Here is a 24,320-nt window from a genome sequence, read left to right as displayed (position 1 = left end):
AATCCGCAACATTCTATTTGGAATAACTTTGGCGCCAGTTGGCAAATCTTCGCAAAATATTCAAAACGGGTGGCCAGCTCCGATCTGCTCCTGTCCTGAAAGTCTTGGGGTGATTTGTCAAGCGGGGGCTGAGAAAAAAGGGGGGTCCCAAAATGTGTTTTCCCCATGCAATTTTCCATAGGAACTGTTAATCGCGGCTACAGCCCAAACTGCTGAACGGAATTACACCAAATTTGGCAAAGAGGTAGAGCTTTATTCAGACTCGCGCCTTTTGGTTAAATGGTGTAAATCTGTTCAGTAGTTCCTGAGAAAATCAAAAGTAAAATCATAGATATATGGCCACGGTGGATCCACGCATCCTGAGCGCACCCTGAGCGCACCCTTACGATCACAAGCTGCATTCTTATTGGCTGTCAAATGTCTGTCAACACTCCAAACCAGGAAGTGTTGGCAGCCATTTTGTGCCTCGGTAGAAGCGAGGGTCAAGAAATAAGTGAAACAAGTGTTCAAAACGTATAAAGGGGGCAGGTTAGAAATATCTTGACCCTCTAGACCTTCTTAGGGGGTCTCACAAGGACCCCCAGGGCCCCCAAATTATTATTTAAAAAAAAATATTTGAGAAATGTGCACAGGGTCCATGGATCCGCCGTAAATAAAAATGAAGTGCTGGCTCCTGTGCTTGTTTAAAAATTTGTTTCCGGGGGTCCAAATCCCGGGGTCTAATATATTACATTTGATCCAGGTCCAGAGGGGCACTGTAGCCTGGGGACCGCCATCCCTCGGTGCTATTAAACAAACGGGTGGGGGTTCAAAGGTACTCCCCAGTAAAATAATTAGGTAGGGGGCTTAAAGGACTTCTCCAGCCCCGGGGACCGCTACTCCTTGGGGCTTTCAAAAAAATGGGTGGGGGGCTCAAAGGTCCCTCTAAGCCCCGGGATCACCACCCTCCGGGGCTTTTTAAATTGTGGGAGGGGGTCACGTGGCCTCGATTTTGGAGCAGTTGAGGGTCCTGGGGAACACCACTCCCCAGGGCCAGCTCCTGCTGTGTCTCGTGGTACCTGCTAATATGCAGCTCCCCATGGGAAAAAGCAATCTGCTTTTCATTTTGAAAGAGAGAGAAGGTTTCCCTGTTCTCTCTTTCAAAATCCAAACAAAGTAACAGTTCATGTAACATTGAGCACACAGGTCACAAGTTCAGCACACAATCTTGCTAATCCAAACAGCAAGTGTACTTGACTTTTAAAAATGTTCCATAGGAAACGTTAGTTGCAGCTACAGCCTCTTATTGATAAGGCATAAGAGCTGGTAAAGAGTTCGCCCGGGTATTACACTTCTAGTTATAAACACCATTGTTTTCTTAGTAAAACTTTGAGCCGTCAGTTATTCTTTTACAAATTAAGGGGTATCACTTTTACTGCTTCCTTGTAAATATGCCCCCAAGTACTGTGTTAATGTCACATGTAAATTGGGCGCGGAAGGGTACAGAGATGTTTTGTAGTCTAGGAGATGGCCACCTTTCCGAGAATTATTTACTAATTGTTCGAGGAGTTCGAGGCAACTTAAGTCTGGGGATTGGCACACTCAGGATCTTTATTTTAATATGCAGTGTGTACCTCGGCAGTCTCTGAAGCCTCGCTGGTGCTAGGCAGTGCCTTATTTGTTTTGTAATCACACGGGCAGTACTAATTGTGTTATAAAGTGATACACTGATAGAACTCTTGTACTTGTATAATTATTCAGGATTTATGTGCCTAAGAGTTACTTACATTATTTTTTGTAGGTGCACTGTTATGTTAAATAGTATTGACTTTAAAATCTTCTATAGCAGATGATTATCACACTAAATAACAGTCAAATGTTGTCATAAAAAGAGGACCTATACACTCAGTTATTTATTTAATTTTTTTAAATTATCCTTTATTAAAATAGAAATAAATAAATAGAAAAGTAACATTAACAGAACGGTATAATAAACAAAACGTGGAATGGAGTCCAGTGGTAGCAGCGTGGGTAACCTGAAAAACAAAAATGAAACATAAGTATATGTGCTATTTCGAAGAGGTAATAAAAGCTAGTTCGAATTAAAGGATCATAGTGAAAATGGAAGGGATGGTAGTGGGTGGAAATGAGAAGGGGAGGGAGAGTTAAAAGTAGAGAGGCAGGAGGAGATAGAGCGTCAGCTTATTGCACTCAGTCTTTAGTGTTTACTATTCGTCACTCGTTTGTCTAGGACACAGGGATCTGCGAGATAGAGTGTGGTTTAAGAAGTCCTTAAAATTAAATACATTAAAAACAACGGCGATCTCTGGCTTCATGTATTTAACATGAAGCCAGAGATCGCCGTTGTTTGATAATATAGTCCTACATTATTACTTACTGGAAAATCGCTTGTATGCATCTGTGCACCCAGAGTGCTGCACCCCAGTCCCTACCCTGCAATGTGCTCAATTGTAGGTCTTGCACACTGAGGCTTCACAACTCACCTGCAACCACTGGTGTGTCCCATGACGTGTTGGTGCAAGCTCTGAGACCGGGATACATTTGTATGGGTGAGCAGGTCTCCACAATGAAACGGTGTCTTGATACTGCCATGGAATGTGTTAGAATGCTCGGGGCATCATTGCAGGAGAGAGTTCCCACTCAGCCCCTTTCAGCCAATCAATTAATTTCTGTTAAGAGAGAAGTAATTTAATGGTGTAAACGTTTTCAGGTAAATGAATGTTTATTTTAAGCTCGATAATAAAAAGGAGTTGAGTGCATCCTTCGTTTTTGAAGTACGATCAATCGTTAGTGACATTTGTGGTTCAAAGATTCAAAGAGGAGTTGGAGTGCTTGATAAAACACAAGATTAAATAATAATATAACATGCTAATGTTTATATACATTGGAATAGAGCATATGCTAGTAGGTTAATGTTCTCTTGTAATGCAGTCGCGGAAGCCTGTGTGCATGTACACTCTGTAAGGAAGTAACTAAAGTGTCCTAAAAGCTAACGTCAAGTGTTTGTAGAGCAGCGCTTGTTGCTGGCTGAGGTCTATAGTATGGTCCAGTAGGTCCTTAAAATTAGATCGATGTGATTGAATGAGGTAAGAGATTACATCATTAGGGAAGGCAAGATCGCTTTTTCTCACATGCACACTCGGGGTAGTGCGCCCCACCCGTCCCGCAGAATCACCCTCAACAGGAGTTTATTGGGCAGCGCTGCCCGTAGGTCATAGGCCTACCTTATGGTACAGATGGTATTTAAAATGAGACAGAGATGTGACTGAATAAGGTCAAAGATCACAAATTAATATAACACTTGGCGATATAGCTTATTCGCATGTGTGCAGTGTGTCTGATGCATCCCACCCCTCTCGTAGGCCTGCACTGAATAGGTATCTGTAGGGAAGTGCCCGCTGGCTCAGATCTACAGTATGGTCCAGCAGGTCTTTAAAATGATTCAGAGATGAGACAGAATGAGGTGAGAGATCACGTCAGTATACAGGACGATATCGTTTGTTCTCATCCTATTTAATTGTAGGCCTTGTGCACCTAGGCTGCTCTGCTTACCTTTCGCAAACACTGCATTTAGCAGAGCTCACAACTTGAATTCTGCTTTGATCTATACTGCGGACACTGTTAAATTCAGCCTTGATTTATTAATCTGCACTGTGGACAGCAGGGTTCATAACTTGAAAAGAGTAAGAGAAATAGTGTGAGAGAGAGTCAGAGAGAGAGGGAAAGAGTGAAGAGAGGAAGGGAGAAAAAGAAAAAATGAGAGAGAGAGAGAGAGGAAGAGAGAAAGAAAGACATTGAAAGTGTGTGAGAGAGAAAGGAATAGATGGAGGAGGAGAGGTAGTGTTGATACTGGAGAAAATCTTCGCAGCTCACCTTTTTGCAACCGGTGTGTGTCCATCCATGTGCCATGTTATAGTGCACCCTCAAGTTTACTGATCTGAAAGATAGTATACAATTAGTAATCGCAGAGTACATACAACTGCACACGTATATTTCTGCGTTACGCCTTTGCACACCCAGGCTACTGTATTACATCAACTCACACTGCAAGGAGGTGCCTGTGAGCTCTTTTCCTACCAGGGTGCTATACCCCATGAATTCCCACTGCATAGCGGTGAGTTCTCATTACTGCGCACCCAGACTGCCGCACCCCATCTACTCCCACTGTCCGGAGGTGATTGCACGTTCCTGCGCACCCAGACTGTTGCAACCTATCCACTCCCACTGCCTGAAGGTGATTATTCATTCCTACGCACTCAAGTTGCTGTACACTATCCACTCTCCCCGCCCAGAGGTGACTTCTCGTTGCTACCGGAAAGAAGCTTCTCTGTTCACCTTGTGCCACCAGCGTGTTTCAAAGAGGGTCCACCACGTGTCGAAGCAACCTTCTCAGGTGATGTTAGGATGGCCGCGCATCATCGCAGATTCCTCAAACGTTGAGCTTTGGAGGTGTTGGGAGGATGCCAATTCGTGAAACACAACCTGATAAAAAGGAAGATAAGATTGTGTGTCATTTGTTCATCAAAGGAGAGAGGAGGAGGGAGAGTGAGAGAGCGGCTCTGAAAAGAATATTCGCAGCTCACCTTTCTGTCACTGGTGTGTCTTCCACCACTTGCCGGGACATAGTGCACCCTGAAGCTCCACATCTGAAAGATAGTAGAAGAAAGATGTTATGATTGGTAATTGACACTATCTTAATGTGGAGTAGAATAACATCGCCCTTTCACACACCTTACCCCCCATTAAAAATACAACCATTTGTACGGTTCCAACTTGTTTAATGGGCTTCGATTTATGAACAATTAGTAGAGTAGTAATGTTTTCCATCTGGTTATGGAAAACAAGTGGTGCACAGTCATACACGTGGTATTAAATCATCATGCCCGTGCCTGGGCCCAAAAATTGAAACCTCATGTGCTATTGGAGTCTTGCTGCGCATAATAGATACCAATAGTCCACGGACGGAGCAATGCGCCTGCCTCTGGGCAATAGCGTGCAGTCTTTTAGAATAACTCGCACGCAAAGGCCAATGGGTTTGCACAGAAGGAAACAGACACGCACAAGCATGTGCAATTCGTAGGTTAGGTTCATATCCCCGTTTTTTCACATAGAAAATGTCTTGCGCTGCGTGAGCAGTACTGTGCACTACAACAAAGGCACGAGCTGTACTGCTCACAGCATAGGAGGGCGCGAGTCCTAAATGAATTGAGAAAGGAAAGGTTGTCAAAATAAGATGGTAAATTTAAGGGTACACAGTATAAAAAAAGAAATACTCATCTACTTCGCTACGCAGGTGAGAGCGACAGACATTTGACCGACTATAAAAACGTTTCTGCTATTTGAACATAAAATACAAATGCAAAAAGACAGGGTATATAGGACTGCATACGCCTAAATTGTTGCTTTGCCTTTTTTGCATCCATTCTGCTATATCACATCTACTCCCTCCGGTGCGCACCCAGGCCTCACTGCTCACCTTTTTGCGGACAGGGCACCTTCTACATCATGCAGACCCGCTCTGCCACCAAGAAGCCTCAAATTTGGTGCTGAGTCTTGATATCACTATGGCTGAGGACATACTTGTGCACCCATCATCATCGCAGATTGCTTACCCGCTCAGTCTTTCCGGTACCACTAACTCAGTGACCAAAGAGGCCACGCACGTAGTGGTGGGCCCCCGTGCTCGGTGGTTCAGGCCTACACAAGGCGTACAAACCACCAGGACGGGCCATCACATCGCTTGCAATGGGAGCTACTCTAAAATGACGTAGAGCACGCGCGCCCAGTCTTTTTTATTGGTAGGGTCACGTGTCTTGTGACGCCTGTGCTGGATGGGTGTGGTGTGGGCGTTTACCAGGCATTAGGGAGTGTGTGAGCTGTTCTGAGAACTAGACCGGTAACTAGCAGATCACCAGAATGAAAATCTGGGCCATGTAGCGTTGTTATGATTTCCTGTAAGCGTAACCAGAGTGGGCTGGCCTGACGTATGCCAGTGCTGCGCGAGGCTGTGAACAATGATTCCGGAGCTATGGCCGTGGCTCCGTTGAGACCTATTTGAGAAATCGAGTTGATTCGGGTGTTCGTGTTGTAGTTATGCTGTCATCCGGATCTTAAACGCAAATGTGTCACTATGTCTGTGAAGTCCCACAACATGGAAGGTACGGGGTATCACTGACCCTATATCCATCCATAGTTTCATACATAGCAGATGGTGGACATGACACATTTCTGCGAATATGAATGTTTGTTGTACATTCATTAGAGTGTTGTAGCTGTAGCAATACAATTCTATGAAAGCTTTAGGTTGCTGTTTTTGGCACATGAAGGGCAGCTTATATATATACTTATGTGGTTATTTGGGTATATTGTCGAACTTGGTGCTTGAAATCAGTGTCCGAGGCTCGGAGTCGCATCCACATCCTTGTAGAAGTGGAAATAATAATCCAGAAGCATTGCACTTAAGATATAAATGTTTTATTCAGGAACATGTGTAGAGATATACAACCCACAACCAGTTACTCCAACACTCTTATCCTAACTGCCTGAATGAGCAGTTGCAGGCTGCCACGACGGGAACCGCAGAATGAAAGGGGCACATTGAACAATAACACAGTCCGAGGAGATAATAAACAAGCACACGTTGCTCTTAAAGGGGCAAGAGCAACTTGTTATCTTAACAATCCTTTTATTGTAGACAAATCACGTAATCTCCGCATGCCTGAAAATGTACTGTAAATACGGTGGTCATGTAAACTGCTGAAATAGTTTTGGGTTGACTATGCACTATATAAATATGCTACAAAAAAAACTGCAACTATTGCAGACACTTACAAATTTACTATACACTTTGCTTGCAGTGCTCTAATGATCCAGTTTCTACGTCCGTATTTGTAGAATGAGCGAGAGAAAGTTACATAACTGAAATTTTTCCTACTGCCTGAGGTAAAATGGTTGCATATGCTGTTTACAGCAAAAGTAATGTGGTAGGGCCCAGGGGCAGCATTTTACAGATATAATGATTACACATACACAGATAGATAGTTGAAGTGGGTACGGGCACGTGCGCTCGATTCCATTTTATTACCAGGGTCACATGTCCAGTGATGTTTGTGGTGGATGAATGTAGGGTAAGTGTAAGCGAGCCCTCCTAAAATCGTTGCTTTTGGTAATAGGTACAATAGTAATCATCATATCATACACAGATATTTCATCATAAACAGTTTATGGCTTTTGCTGCATAAAGGTAGGAGCACTACATGTGAAATATTACACAACAGATTCTATCGTAAAGAGTTAATGACTTCTGGTGCCCTGAGGTAGGGACAGCTTGTGTGGAGGTTGTGATGATGCGTGGTCCGGGCAGGATGCACTGGTAGCAATGTCTTTTGCCTACTGAATTTTGCCTTAATAAGGCCACGTGGCAATTATTTAAGGTGCACTGAGTTAGTGGTACGTCTGACGCTCAGCATGCATGCAACATGCGACGATGCGTGGTCCAAGCGGACTGCACTGGAAGCATTGTTTGTTGTCTACTGGACTGCATCATCATCTGTAATCGCGATTCAAATAAAACAAGAAACATGTATGGAATACATTGTCGAATTATGTAGGTTTCAAATTGTGTGCTGTGCTATCCACAGTGTAGATTGATATTCAGTATTTCTTTGGACTTGCAGGATGAAATTGTTTATTGTAGTAAACCTATAACTGATATAAAAGAAGTTCTTGAAAGAAGGATACTAGAGGGATATTGTGCAGGTTTGAGGGACTTTATACTTAGTTTGGTATCACACTCTGCAAATAATGAATGAAGAGTCAATTTAATTGTGAGCTCTAATGACCACAGTGTAGGCAGGAGGCAGCGGTTAGCAAGGGCCCACGATCACGTGACGTTCTGGAGAGCTGCACAGTATTGGTAATTTACCGTGTGTGCAGCCAGCGATGATAATAGTGAGTTAGTGGCATTTGAAGCAAGGTTCTGTGGAGCCTGCGATGATGTATGGTCCAGGCAGGCCGCACTGGTAGCAATGTTTTTGCCTTGTGAATTCTGCCTTAATAAGGCCACGTGGCAATGATTTATGGTGCACTGTGTTAGTAGTGCCTTCGGCGCTTAACATGTACGTACCCTGTGATGAAGCGGGGCCGGGGGGGTGGGCATACTCGGACAGATGTCTTTTGTGTATTGAATTCTGTATCAATTCGATTTTCGAGTGGTAGTATGCCTCATTGTTGACATAAAACTGTTCACTGTTCATTGCGATGATTTATGGTGAACTGAGTTAGTGGTACTTCTGGCGCTCAGATGGTCCGGGCGGGCCGCACTGGGAGAAATGTCTTCTGTCTAAAGAATTGTGCATTATAAGGCCACATGGCGATGACTTGTGGTGCAGTGAGTTAGTGGTACCTAAACATCTCAGCGTGTGCGCACCCTGCAATAATGTGTGGTCTGGGCAGGCCGCTACTGTACTGCACAGACATCGAGGAATGCTTTTTGTCACATACTTTAACAAAATCTGAGGACATCCAGTTATAGATGTATAAATCAAGGCTGATTTCTATGTTGTCCGTAGAGTACATCAAAATCTGAATTCAAGTTGTGAACCCTGCTGTCCGCAGTGTAGATCGAAGGCAGTAGTTAGCACAGACATCGAGGAATGTTTTTTGTCACATCCTTTAACAAAATCTGAAGACATATAGTACAATTGTCTCTGCATTAAATAAAGCAAGGCTTTATTCAATGGTGTCCGTAGTGTAGATCCAAATCTGAATTCAAGTTGTGAACCTTGCTGTCCGCAGTGTAGATCGAAGGTAGTAGTCAGCAGAGACATCAAAGAATACTTTTTGTCACATCCTTTAACAAAATCTGAGGACATACAGGCACATGCATCATGATTGCATTTTGCGATTCCTTAATTGCGAAAAATAAGGAATCGCAATTAAGGAATTGCAAAATGCAATGCATCAAGAAATTGAATTAAAATTTGCAATTTCTAATTATTCCTTAATTGCGACTCGCAATTTGCGAGTCGCAATTAAGGAATACCTCCCCATTCATTCCTATGGGCCTAGAGGCCCATAGGAATGAATGGGAAGGGATTCTCAATTTGCGATTAGCAATTAGCGAATCGCAAATTGAAAATGTGATTTCAAGGGTGCAGGGGTGTCCAAAGGACACCCCGTTACACCCCTGAAATCAATCTGTGCACCTAAGTTGTGCACACACATGCCCTAAGGGCATGTGTGGGCACAACATCACACTTTGAAAAATGCACAAAAGTGCATTTTTCTAAGTTTTCGCAAATTACCATGAGGTTCAACCTCATGGTAATTTGCTCCCCTTAATTGCGAAATCGCAATTTTGAAATGTTTCATGCATTGCATTTAAGGAATCGCAAAATGCGATTCCTTAAATGCAATCGCAATTTGAGAATTCGCAAATATTTGCGAATTCTTAAATTGCGAGGCCCTTGAACCGTCATGTATTCCAAAAGAGGATTTTGCGATCACAAACTGTCGATTTTTGCGATTCGCACCGTTTGCGATCGCAAAATCCTTTGATGCATGTACCTGATAGAGTACAATTGTCTCTGCATTAAATAAAGCAAGCCTGAATCCAATGTTGTCCGTAGTGTAGATCCAAATCTGAATTCAAGTTGTGAACCCTGCTGTCCGGTGTGTAGATTGAAGGCAGTTGTCGATACAGACATAAGTTTGCGGTGCTGTGGTGCTGAGTTCGCAATGGGCCTGTATCGAGGAGGCACATGCTCATGGCGGCAGCCACGTGGCAGGGTGAGGACCTTGGCTGTGGCAGAGTCTTTTGTCTTCGCACAAGGTAACCACGCCTAAGGCTAAGCCTATGTATTTATATTCTTAAGCTGGAGTTGCGTACGTTGGACCAGCCCCCTCCACTTCTGCTTTAAGGGGTGGGGACAACACAGCTACATGACCGAGATATTCCTCAGTGTCTGAGATAATATGGTTGTATCCACTGTGTAGTACATTACACGTATCAATACTATATCTACACACTGAAAAGTTTTTGGTTTGTATAGTGAGTTGTGTTTAGCATATTACCGGTAGTCTTGGGATTGTGTAAATTATTGTTGTTGTGCGAGTTCCCTCTCTTATACATAGTTGGTTGCTACATCTCCGAACATTCAGCTAGTGTGCTGTTAAGGGGATTTATTATTTTGGGAAGGTTTGTTGTCCTGTTTTGCACTGCCTCTGTGGTAGTAGGGGGAGAGGGGTCAAGAGGGGTGGTTGTAGTGGTGGTGGCGCTTGGTGTTGTGTTTTTGTTGGGTGTCAGAGGTGCATATTTAGTACCTCTATCACATAATAATCTTTAAATATGGGTGCGAGTCGGATGTAATTCACACAGTAAATAGTTGACCTCTTTACACCAGTTAAATGTTGATGTCAATTTGTTAGTGATAAGTGGAGCTACCGCCTGTTTTTTTAGGTAGCATTGCAGATTTGGCTGGTTGTTGAAAATATGGGGAAGTGGTGTTTTTATGTTTTTTTTCTACGTGAATGCCTAGTTTGTATATCATTAACGTTAGATGTGGTTCTGTTTGTGGCGATTTTGTTGGCGGAAGGAATCAACTGAAGAGTGGTGATATTTGACATTTTTACTAGGTTGAGAATGAGATGATAATTAAAAAAAATAGATATGCTTAATGAACATTATAATAAGAAATTAGCATTTAAAAAACCTTTGAAATTCATTGAAAAAACTATAGGTTTCAGGTATGTTATAGTTAGGAATTAGCATTTAAAAAACCTTAGAAATTCACTGAAAAAACCATAGGTTTCAGGGGTGTTATAGTTAGCTGGACTTTTCACTCATACGAAACCATTGAAATTCCCCTGTTATAGTTAGTTGAACTAACTGTAACTTGCGCGCTCACAATACACTGATGATGATGTCACATATTACATCATTCATGACATGGTCAGTGACATCACTGATGACATCTCTGATGACATCTCAAATGAAAAATAAAACTAAAAACAAAGACGGTTGAAAAACAGATTCGAGGGGGCTGCCTTCTATGACTCCATAATAACATCAATAAACTCCTTTAGAGATTGTTCTAAATGTGTAAACAGGTCCTCTTCAACATTTATTCCTGTCAGGGTACGTGTATTTAATTCTAAGATATAATATGACTCAAGTTTTCTGAGTTTTTTCTTGCGGTTGCCACCTCGGACATTTGGTGGACTACAGTCAATTACAAAGTACGATAAACCTTGTGCATTCTAGTCATGGTGTAACTCAAAGTGGCGCGCCACTGGATAAGACCTGTCCCCGTTTCGTATTGCTCTTAAATGCTGCAGCACCCTGTCAGCACGGGCTGGATTGTGCTGCCCATGTACCTCAGGCCATAAGGGCACTGGAGGACGTAGACTGCATAGTCTGTTTTACAGGAGAAATACCCTTTATTTTTTTTTCTCTTCTATGTGACATCATCAGCAATGCATTGCAGGGCGTGAGGTATAGTTAGCTGAACTAACTATAACGGCTGAATTTCTCTAGTTTTGTACGAGTGAAATATCCAACTAACTATAATGTCCCGGAAATTCATGTTTTTTTCAGTGAATTTCTAAGGTTTTTTAAATGCCAATTTCTAACTATAACGTCCCTGAAACCTTTGGTTTTTTCAGTGAATATATATATGTCTAATTAGAGCAAAACACTGTATCAGGGGTTGCTTTTAGTCATTTCAGGTTGGCTTGAGTTGCTATTTTACCATTTCAAAGCTGTAATACTGTGCCTGGAGTGATAAATAGCTTTAGTCATTTTACAGCTCAGCAAGGACAGCACTGTGTTAGTCCTATGCTTAAAGACTTTGCTGTAGAAATGGCAAAAGACTTTGTCCTTTTCTATCTTGGCGTGCATGGCACTGTGCTAATCCTATGCATAAAGACTTTGATAGAAAAACAGACATTTGAGGTGAGCAGACCTCGAGTATCGTTGGTGTTGAGAGTGCTCTAACAGGAGCTGCTTTCCACCTAAACTTGAGAACTACCCAGAGTGCTCTCCTTCTTTTTTGCATAATTTATGCATCACTCTATGCGTGAAAGGGTTTTGTTCTGACTTATACTGGGTGCTCCCTTGTGTCTGGGCAAAGCTATACCTCTCTGAAGAGCTCTAATTAGAGCGAAAGACTGTGTCAGGGGTTGCTTTTAGTCATTTCAGGTTGGCTTGAGTTGGTATTTTATCATTTCAAAGCTGTAATACTGTGCTTGAAGTGATAAATGTATTTTTTCATTTTACAGCTCAGCAAGGACAGCAATGTGTTAGTACTATGCTTAAAGACATTGCTGTAGAAATGGCAAAAGACTTTGTCCTTTTCTATCTCGGCGTGGATGGCACTACGCTAATCCTATGCTTAAAGAGTTTGATAGAAAAACAGACATTTGAGGTGAGCAGATCTAGAGTGTCGCTGGTATTGAGAGTGCTCTAACATGAGCTGCTTTCCTCCTAAACTTGAGAACTACCCAGAGTTCTCTCCTTCTTTTTTGCATAATTTATGCATTACTCTATGCCAGAAAGGGTTTTGTTTTGACTTATACTGGGTGCTCCCTTGTGTCTGGACAAAGCTAGACCTCTCTGAAGCGCGCTAATTAGAGCGAAACACTGTGTCACAGGTTGCTTTTAGTCATTTCAGGTTGGCTTGAGTTGGTATTTTACCATTTAAAGCTGTAATACTGTGCCTGGATTGATAAATGGCTTTTGTCATTTTACAGCTCAGCAAGGACAGCACTGTGTTAGTCCAATGCTCAAAGACTTTGCTGTAGAAATGGCAAAATACTTTGTCCTTTTCTATCTCGGTGTGGATGGCACTATGCTAATCCTATGCTTAAAGACTTTGATAGAAAACCAGACATTTGAGGTGAGCAGTTCTAGAGTGTCGCTGGTGTTGAGAGTGCTCTAACAGGAGCTGCTTTCGACCTAAACTTGAGAACTACCCAGAGTTCTCTCCCTATTTTTTCATATATATATATATATATATATATATATATATATATATATATATATATATATATATATATATATATATATATATATATATATATTCACTGAAAAAACCATAGGTTATAGACCATATATAGTTAGGAATTAGCATTTAAAAAACCTTATTTTACTCACACAAAACCATTGAAATTCCATATATAGTTAGTTGCACTAACTATATATCGCGCACCCGCAATCCACTGCTGATGATGTCACATATTACATCATTCATGACATGGTCAGTGACATCACTGATTACATCACTGATGACATCTCAAATGACATCACTGATGACATCATCCAGTGACTGTGTGTTTCTGAAAAGTTTAAATATGTTTTACATATTGAAGAATGAGTAGATGTAGAAGTGTCTGGATGAAGGATTTAGTAGGTGCGTGACTGACTGTATGAGTGAGTGATTAAATGTGTCTCACTGAGTGCATGGGTTAGTGACTAAACTGTCTTAATTTGTGCATCATTATGTCTGTTGTTCTGTAAACTGCTGCATGTGTTGGTCAGTAGCTATATGAGTAACTATATGGGTTATTGATTGATTGCCCAAGTATTTGTATGGGAGACTGAGTGTGTGTGTGGCTGGCTGGGAGGTGTGTGACTCTGTGCAGATCAATGTGTACTTGTATCAATGATTGTATAAGAGAGTAAGTATGTGTTAGTATATGTTTCAAAATGTAAGGTGCTCTATGTTTAACTGTATAGATTAGAAAATGGAAGTGTGATTGATTATTTACAGGACTGACTAGGTGTGTGAGTAACTCCATGGATGAGTGACAGAGTGTGAGAGTCTGTATAGGTGTATGAGTGCATATGATAGTGTTGTAAAGATGAGTGATTGTATGTATGAATGATTGTATGGGTAAATGAGTGAATGTGTGTGTAAACATAGGAATCACTGAGTGCGTATGTAGTAACTAGTATTGGTGTGTCAATGGTTTCAAAAATTATACTCTGTATTTAACACTGGGTGTAACAGAGGTTATATTAAAGTGTGAGGAGATGCATTGTATTGTCACATGAATGATATCATCAGTGATGTGGTCATTGATGTCAAATGAGATGTCATCAGTGATGTCATCAGTGATGTCATTTGAGATGTCATCAGTGATGTCATTTGAGATGTTATCAGTGATTTCATTTGAGATGTCATCAGTGATGTCATCAGTGATGTCATTTGAGATGTCATCAGTGATGTCATCAGTGATGTCACTGACCATGTCATGAATGATGTAATATGTGACATCATCAGCAGTGGATTGCGGGTGCGCGATATATAGTTAGTGCAACTAACTATATATGGAATTTTAATGGTTTTGTGTGAGTAAAATAAGTTTTTTTAAATGCTAATTCCTAACTATATATGGTCTATAACCTATGGTTTTTTCAGTGAATTTTCAAGGTTTTGTAAATGCTAATTCCTAACTATATATGGTCTATAACCTATGGTTTTTTCAGTGAATTTCAATGGTTTTTTTAATAGCAAATATCATAAGCTGTCGAATGTCAAGTACGTGGTAAGTGAAAACATTTTCGTGTTTATGCACACTGATCTGCTTTGAATGGTGCCCCCCCCCCTCATTTCTATTAGGAGTACTCTCTCTTTGCACATAGTGAAGGGTAGTTAACGCAGGCCTTTGCCCCCATTGTAATACGTCGTGCCTGCTTCTCTCTCCATTTGATTGATTGTTATCCAAGTATTTACTGTTTTAGAATTGGTTCTCTTTGGTTCATTCTCTATTTACAAACAAACACAGAGTCGCAATACTCTGTTTAGTCTTTGCAGATAACGAAAAATCGTGTAAAAAAAAAAGAAAAGGAATCGAGCAAAATCAGTAGGCCACTAATGGGATCTCTTTTTGACCTCGCTAAAATAGAAACATTAGGAACAACCCCTCATGACAAATACAAAACTAGTGAGATGAACTGAACTCCACACAATGATGGCTGCAAAACAGCTCGGCTCCGCCACCCACCCCGCCCAAAATAACGATAAAGAGCGGCTGCCATGAATGGCCACGACGGAGCTACGAAATGGTGCTGCTCTCATGCTAACCCCAGCTTCAGTCTGAAACATCCAGAAACACTGTAGACTACCAATTCGATCAGTTCCGGTAGCGCCCCAATGTAACCCGGTAGAGAAGAACTAGCCCTCCCCTCTTTGACTGATGGTTCTTGTTGCCTGTCCCTTCTGTTGTCATTTAACAGAACTATTTAGCCTGCTGAAAGGGGTTGTGTTCCGACCGCTGGTTGGTGGAGACATTTTGACTATATTCTGGACCTGCGTTGTCGCGTAATGCGTCATATGACGCGCCGCGTTAACGCATCCGGAAGCCATCCGGGGCGCGCAGCGCGTAACGTAAGCATAACAAGTCATGTGACTTGTTAATAAAACTTTTCATTGGTTCATTTTACTTTTCTTATTCTAATGATGAAAGGCTTGGTCATATGACCTAAAAATTACGCTTTTTATTACTTCCGAACATTATTTTTTCTTAAATATATGTTATAATGTTCCAGGCTAATGTACTTTCCCGGAAAATGTACAACTGTCCTGCAAGTAAAATATATTCTTTTTTCGAGAAAAAGAGCGTTTCTTCGTCCCATGACGGAGCCGTTGAGCAAAAGAGGGTCGACCTGCTGTCTTAGTCGCCGATACGCCTGAATATGAGATTCTTATCGATCACTTTATGTTGCAGGAGTAGAAAACACAACAGCCCTTGACCATTTATCTTTACTGCGTTCCTTCGTATTATACCTTTTACCCTTCATGTAATTGGTCTGCTTTATTTCACTTGCCTTTTAATGATTCTAAAACAGTGACTATTATTAAAAACTTTACCAATGTATATACTACTACCATGTTTTCTTTTAAAAACCTTTATTGTGAAAATTTCATTATACAAATACGAGCCTATAACCACGTGGGCCGGCCACGGAGCAAACTGTAATCGTATATGATGAGTAGACATTTACACTGTAGAGGAACGTAACGGGTGGGCCATTAGGTTGCAAGAACTAAGGTGTCTAACAGTTACGGAATCGGTGGACGTACATTTTATAATTAAAATACGACAGGTCCAGTTACAATAAAATTATCTAGATATACATTTGCGGGCAAGTACCATGGGTGACGTTAATTCGAACTTTCAATAGTACAGTAATCAATAACACATCAGAACTTAATATCAATAGGGATGTCGAAATATTCAATCAATTCTCGTCCCCGCCCGCCATGTGCTTCAAAACTGCATACGTATCTCGTGATTTCAAGGTTCTGCAACCAGTACACAACAAGGAGTTACGAGTCCCATTTATTCCGGCGCCATTTTGGGCGAGGACGGGCAGGTCCAGGATATAGTCAAAATGTCTCTACCAACCATCGACTATGATGATGTTCATATGCTGTATTTATTAGAGTAACACTCATCTGTCCACATGAAATTAATTTGCCACAATCTAAACATGTCATTTTAATCTTTCCAAAGTTCTTCTAAATATTTGGGACCGTTTCCCTTGCCTCTGATGCTGTCAGTGCCACTTCTTTGATGAATGTACTAGCAGGTCAGGGGTTCTCCTCCAAATCTCTCTTTTATGCAGCACTATAATTAATTGGTGCCACCTCTCCATATGACGATGCATGGTATAGTTACCATAACTATATTTTTTTTCGGTTCCTCTGGAGAGTTCATCGTGGCAGATGAAGCGTGTAACGTACCGGGCATTTACCTTTTTTTGCATGTACAGGAAAGGAAAAAAAAATCGAGCGTCCGAGTTCTAAGGTGTCCCCGGGCCATTTTAGTGGACCAGGCCCAAATCCAAAGAACATGCCGCCATTTTGAGAGTCCTGTTGCAGCCGCCTGTCGCTGTACCATCAAGAGCAGCCGAAACTCAGCTGAATGGCAACTGAAACGGTAAAGGGGCGCCCCACTACAGCAGACGAGCCTCCACCTAGGAAGGCCCGTTCACGCCGCCTCCCCCCCCCCCTTCGGGCACCCCACGCCGTTATTCGGAGCAGTATTGTAGGATGGCCACACCAGTGCGGCAACTTGCTAGACATCACCTCGGTGGTAACCGAATCTCAGCGCCTTGTGGTGTCTTCTATTCAGAAAACATTGTTGTGCTGCCTTCGACCTATTCGCCGCAAGTGCGCACGCAACTCAGCTGCATAGCTTGCTAGACACCACCTCGGTGCTAACCGAATCTCAGCGCCTTGTGGTCTCTTCTATTCCAAAAATATTGTTGCGCTGCCTTTGGCCCCATTCGCACATCGGTCCGCTACTGCCGCCATCTCACAGGCCAACGGGGCGCCCCACGCCGACTTTCAGCATTGTAGGCTGGCCACACCAGTGCACCTTACTAGACACCACCTCGGTGCCATCCGGATCTTGGCATCTCAGCGCCTTGTGGTGTCTTCTATTCAGAAAATATTGTTGCACTGCCTTTGGCCCCATTCGCACATCGGTCCGCTACTGACGCCATCTCACAGGCTAATGGAGCGCCCCACGCCGAGTTTCAGCATTGTAGGATGGCCACACCAGTACAGCAACTTGCTAGACATCACCTCGGTGCCATCCGGATCTTGGCATCTCAGCGCCTTGTGGTGTCTTCTAGTCAGAAAATATTGTTGCGCTGCCTTTGGCCCCATTCGCACATCGGTCCGCTACTGACACCATCTCACAGGCCAACAGGGCGCCCCACGCCGACTTTTACCATTGTAGGATGGCCACACCAGTGCCACAACTTGCTAGACACCACCTCGGTGCCATCCGGATCTTGGCATCTCAGCGCCTTGTGGTGTCTTCTATTCAGAAAATATTCTTGCGCTACCTTTGCCCCATTCACACATCGGTCTGCTACTGACGCCATCTCACAGGCTAATGGGGCGCCCCACGCCGAGTTTCAGCATTGTAGGATGACCACACCAGTACAGCAACTTGCTCGACATCACCTCGGTGCCATCCGGATCTCGGCGCCCCACTGCAGATGAAGTGCCTCTCAACTATGAAACCACCACGGTGACATCCGGATCTTGGCGCCTTGTGCTGGTTCCGGCCTATTCACACATCGGTCCGCTACTGACGCCATCTCACAGGCTAATGGGGCGCCCCACGCCGAGTTTCAGCATTGTAGGATGACCACACCAGTACAGCAACTTGCTAGACATCACCTCGGTGCCATCCGGATCTTGGCATCTCAACGCCTAGTGGTATCTTCCATACAGAAAATATTGTTGCGCTGCCTTTGGCCCCATTCGCACATCGGTCCGCTACTGACGCCATCTCACAGGCCAACGGGGCGCCCCACGCCGACTTTCAACATTGTAGGATGGCCACACCAGTGCGGCAACTTACTAGACACCACCTCGGTGCCATCCGGATCTTGGCGCGTTGTGCTGCCTTCGGCCTATTCGCACATCGGTCCGCTACTGACGCAAACTCACAGGCCAACGGGGCGCCCCACGCCGACTTTCAGCATTGTAGGATGGCCACACCAGTGCTGCAACTTGCTGGACACCACCTCGGTGCCATCCGGATCTTGGCGCGTTGTGTTGCCTTCGGCCTATTCGCACATCGGTCCGCTACTGACGCCGCCTCACGTGCCAACGTATTTTCTCCGCATTTTATACCCTATGCCGCATAACAGGTCATGTGACTTGTTTATAAAACTTTTCATTGGTTCATTTTACTTTTGGTTTCCTAATGATGGAAGGCTTGATCATATGACCTAAAAACAACACTTTTCATTGGATGAAAACTTTTTTTTTTTTCCCAAACGATGAAAGCCCCACCTTGTTTCTGGATGTTTCAGACTGAAGCTGGCGTCAGCATGAGAGCACCACCATCTCGTAGCTCCGTCGTGGTCATTCCGCGAGCAATCATGGCAGCCGCTCCCCACCAGAAGCCTACAGGAGTCGGGGGCCCCCAAAACTTTTGATGAATCCTCAAGGCGGAGGGGACGCTTTCGAGAATGGGGTCCAAGACCTAGCAGACAAGCGTCCGATTTCCAAGGTGTCCCAGGGCCATTTCAGTGGACCAGGCCCAAAAAGGAAACAGCCTGCCGCCATTTTGAGAGTCCTGTGACAGCCGCCTATCGCTGCACCGCAAGAGTGGGCGCAACTCAGCTGAATTGCGGCTTTTGACACAGTGGACCACAAGCGGACGGAATGGCAACTGAAACGGTAAAGGGGCACCCCACTACAACAGACGAGACTCCACCTGGAGAGGCCTGTTCACGCCGCCTCCCCCGGGGTGCCCCACGCCGTTATTCGGAGCAGCATTGTAGGATACTAAAACCAGTGCGGCAACTTACTGGACATCACCTTGGTGCCATCGTTCTGCTGCCTTGGAACTATTCGCACAACAGTTTGCTACTGATGACCCACCCCCCGCGACGCCCCACGCCAGAAATCTGGACGTTGTGCTGCGTTGGGACTATTCGCACAGCCGACCGCTACTTCGTTGTTTTTCCCTAAAAATGTTTATATGTTATTACTGTTTTTGTTTTCTTGTATATATTTATAAGTTATTAAAGTTTTATAATCTTACTACTTTGTTGGAGTGCTATATATTTTTAATGTGACACATAATTGTAAAAACTTTGATGTACAAAGAGTCATCCCTGGAATCTTCCGCTTCAGGCTCGGTCCCCTCCCCAATCACAATACAGGATGGTTTTCAGATAATAGGAACGCATCTGCTGTGACGGATCTCATCGAGTGTGGGCCTTGATCTACTATAACTCCTTTGAAGAGGGGTGATTCTTTACAGCTGGGGCCATAAACTACATCTGCAGGGCTAGCTGATACCCTAGGACCGGCCTGGACAATCGGACACAGAGGAAAAGGAGTGTCAGAGGGTGCGGTAGTGAATAGGGCGAAAGGGAGGTGTCGGGCGGGCACAGGGTGTGATTCTCAGGGAAGAGCAGCGCAGATGGGGGGTGGTTTATTACCCATGCATAAGACAGAGAGCGGGGGTGACCACTGCCTGGGGGAGATGCTTGCGAGGGTGGGGAGCCATGCTAAGGATCGACAGCGTGCACAGAGTGGGTCTGGTCAAGGCATCTAAAATGACTGCCGTGCACGACAAAAGTGTGGCATTTGAAAAAAGGCAAGATGGCGCAGACAATGTTTTTCAACACTTCCTGATTTCCTTCGAATCGAACGTTAACAGACGTTGGGGCATATTACCAAAGTTAAGCGATATTTATCCCTAACGATGCTTAGCAACGATTTTTTTACCGCTAAGCATCGTCAGAAATTATCGCAGATAAACCTTGCTATTATCAAGGTTTATCGCAAATACGATAAAAAACGACCGCAATGCATTAATATCGCTGAAAACTCAGCGATATTCATACATTACCGAGCTAATGCTCTTAGCCATGTTATCCACCTCCCATTGGATAACATGGCTAAGAACTGCTCAGGGCAGGTGCTAGCTTTTGGAGATATTCGCGCTTATCGCGAATATTTCCAAAAGTTGATAATAGGAGATAGCGATGTTAGCGACTGTTTCCAGTCGCTAACATCTTGGCATGCCCACTTTGCATGTCATTAGTGATAAATATCACTCACATGCAAAGTGGGGCCCAAGATGGTCGCTATCTCCTACTAGCCGTCGCTAACTGGTGTTAGCAACAGCTAGGTAATACAGATATAATTTTATCTCCGCGAAGCGGAGCGCTGTTACAGATATATATCTTGTTTTTGAACGTTAATTTCTCAAAATCCACTGAAGCACATATATTGAGACCTAGCAAAGGCACATCGAGCTACCAGTCCCTACAATTTTGCCAAGTTTCGTGCCCTTTTAAAACCTCCACATCAAACCTAAGAGGTCAAGGAGGATCTACTATGCCCCCTTATGGTCATTTGCCCCTTCGCTTTGGCCTCCTCTTGTCTCTCGATCCTACCGAGAGACAAGATGGCGGCCGCTACGGACTGTTTGCAATGTTTACAGACGCCGGAGAACCAATCAGCTTCGCAAACCTCCGTTACGCGAAGCGGAGCGCTGTTACAGATATATATCTTTTTTTGAACGTTAATTTCTCAAAATCCACTGGAGCACATATATTGAGACCTAGCAAAGGCACATCGGGCTACCAGTCCCTAATATTTTACCAAGTTTCGTGCAAATCCATTCAGCCGTTCGATTATTATTATTATTTATTTTTTTTGCCCCGCGGGGCCCTTTTAAAACCTCCACATCAAACCTAGGGGGTCAGCGAGGATCTACTATGCCCCCTTATGGTCATTTGCCCCTTCGCTTTGGCCTCCTCTTGTCTCTCGATCCTACCGAGAGACAAGATGGCGGCCGCTACGGACTGTTTGGAATGTTCACAGACGCCGGAGAACCAATCAGCTTCGCTTCACAAAGCTCCGTACCGCGAAAAGTCCGCGAACCGGAGCGCTGCCCGGTCCGCTGTTACAGATATATATCTTTTTTTGAACGTTAATTTCTCAAAATCCACTGGAGCACATATATTGAGACCTAGCAAAGGCACATCGGGCTACCAGTCCCTACAATTTTGCCAAGTTTCGTGCAAATCCATTCAGCCGTTCGGGCTAAAAGTGAGGCCAACCGCCCTATGGAAAACTCAATGTTAAAAACACGTTTTGGGACCCCCCTTTTTTCTCGGCCCCCCCTTGACGAACCCCCCCCAAATTTTCAAGAGCTGCTCGGAAACAAAATGTGCCATTTTCCTGAAAATTTCAGCCAATTCCGTCCACAAACGCCAAAGTTATTAGACATAGAATTTTCAAAAATCCCATAGAGAAAAAATCCTAACTATATATACCTACTGGCGACCGCCCGTAGGTAATATATATATATATATATATATATAAACCAGATTTCAGGCCCCTTATAGTTAGAAATTAGCATTTAAAAAACCTTAGAAATTCACTGAATAAACCATAGGTTTCAGGGGTGTTATAGTTAGTTGGACATTAACTAACTATAACTCGTGCCCCCGCAATGCACTTCTCATGATGTCACATATTACATCATTCATTGCATAGTCAGTGACATCACTGATGACATCACTGATGACATCTCAAATGACATCACTGATGATATCACTGATGACATCATCCAGTGACTGTGTGTTTCTGTAAAGTTTAAATATGTTTTATATATATATGCCAAGGTGTATTGAAGAATGAGTGGGTATATATGTGTCTGGATGAAGGATTTATGAGGTGTGTGACTGATTTTATAAGTCACTGATTAAACGTGTCTTACTGAGTTGAAGCATTAGTGACTAAACTGTGTGAATGTCTGTATCAGTGTGTCTGTTGTTGTGTAAGCTAGTAAATGGTTAGTCAATAGCTACATGACTGTTTATATGGGTTATTGATTGTTTGCCTGAGTATTTGTAGCAGTGCCTGAGTATGTGTGTGGGTGGGTTGGAGGTGTAGACTCTGTGCATAGATGTGTGACTAGTTGATACACTGGGTGTTTGGGTTCAATAGTGCATGTGGTAACATCTCTATGACTGGGTAGGTGTGTATTGATGTGTTCATGAGTGAATGGAGATCTCACTGTTATATGTAAGTAGCTACATATGTAAAAGGCAGTTTATGTGAGTGATGGTGTATATAAGTTAAATATATGTGACAGTGAGTAATTACGAGAGTGGCTGTATGAATGAGTGTGTACTTGTATCACTGATTATATAAGAGAGTAAGTATGCACTACTATCTGTATGAATTAGTGAGGTGGTGTGTGCATAACTGTATAGGTGAGTAAAATGGGAGTGTGATTGATTCTTTACATGACTATCTAGGTCTGTGAGTAACTCCATGGATGAGTGGCGGTATGTGACTGTCTGAATAGGTGTATGACTGCATATGATAGTGTTATATTGATGTGTGACTGCATATATGAGCGGTTGTATGGGTGAATGAGTGGATGTGTGTGTAGACCTAGGAATCAGTGAGTGGGTATGTAGTAACTGGTATTGGTATGTGTATGGTTTCAAAAATGGTAGTCTGTATTTTAGAATGGGAGTTTTAAATGTTATATTAGGGTGTGAGGAGGTGCATCAGATTATCGCGTGGATGATGTCATCAGTGTTGTCATTTGAGATGTCACTGACCATGCCATGAATGATGTAATATGTGACATAATGAGCAGTACATTGCTGAGACGTGAGTTATAGTTAGATGAACTAACTGTAACGGTGGAATTTCTATGTTTTTTTACAAGTGAAATGTCCAGCTAACTATAACACCCCAGAAACCTATGTTTTTTCAGTGAATTTCTAAGGTTATTTAAATGCTAATTTCTAACATAACAGGCCTGAAACCTATGGTATTTTTCAGTGAATTTCAAAGGTTTTTAAAATGCTAATTTCTAACTACAATATCCCCATAACCTATAATGTTTTTTAAGTAAATTTTAAAAACACATGTATACTTTTTATAGTGAAAACGCACTTAACAGTAGTCTTTTATAACTTATAGTTATGGCTCCTGGTTTTATGGTATTTATTTTTTGGGCATTTCTGTCATTATTTATCCATAATTTTTTTAAATTGTTGTATCTGTATTTACCCATATATATTTTGGGTTTTGTGAAAAAAGTAATCTGAAATGAATATATTTCCACATATTATCTGTCTGCTAAATATGCACTCATGGCTGAAGGACTGACCATTTTCAGTCATAAAAACACTCTTAGATGATAAACTATACACAACCTTGATATTAAAATCTGCATGTTTTCTTATAGGAGCATATATATTGCTCTTTAAGGCTCTTTACTAAAATTCTTTTACTGTTTTAACCCTTTTACTTTTAGAACAACAGACCTTTTGGCCTGGTACTCAACATTGACAGCATTTAGAATCGCTCAAAAAATAACCCAATTTCCATTGTTATCCACATTTTAAAATACATACAGAGGGGAAAATAAATACGTTTCTGTCTGTATTTATCTGTAAAAATCAGTAAAAATTGAAAACAAAGAGCCCTACTTATAATTTAACAATGTTTTCAACTTAATTAGCAGTAATTAAAATATAAGTGTGGTAAAAGTATGACGCAGCACCTATAATAACAGAGTTCACAGTTCGAATACTGACTCCAGAAGCATCTTAGCCCACCACTATCTCACTGTGGGTAACACCTTGCTTAATCTTCCCAATGCCCCCAAGCACCAGCACACCTTTCCGGGAGTAGCTTTATGCATTACAAATGCTGGCATTTTTTCAATTTAACAGCATAGTGTTGACAAATATTAGCACATATTTTTTCTTCTATTGTAAATTATATTTTTTTTATGTC

Source organism: Lissotriton helveticus, chromosome 12, assembly GCF_964261635.1.
Source record: "Lissotriton helveticus chromosome 12, aLisHel1.1, whole genome shotgun sequence".
NCBI classification, from domain to species: domain Eukaryota; kingdom Metazoa; phylum Chordata; class Amphibia; order Caudata; family Salamandridae; genus Lissotriton; species Lissotriton helveticus.
The sequence above is the reverse complement of the archived record's forward strand: the minus strand, read 5'-3'. Positions refer to the sequence as shown.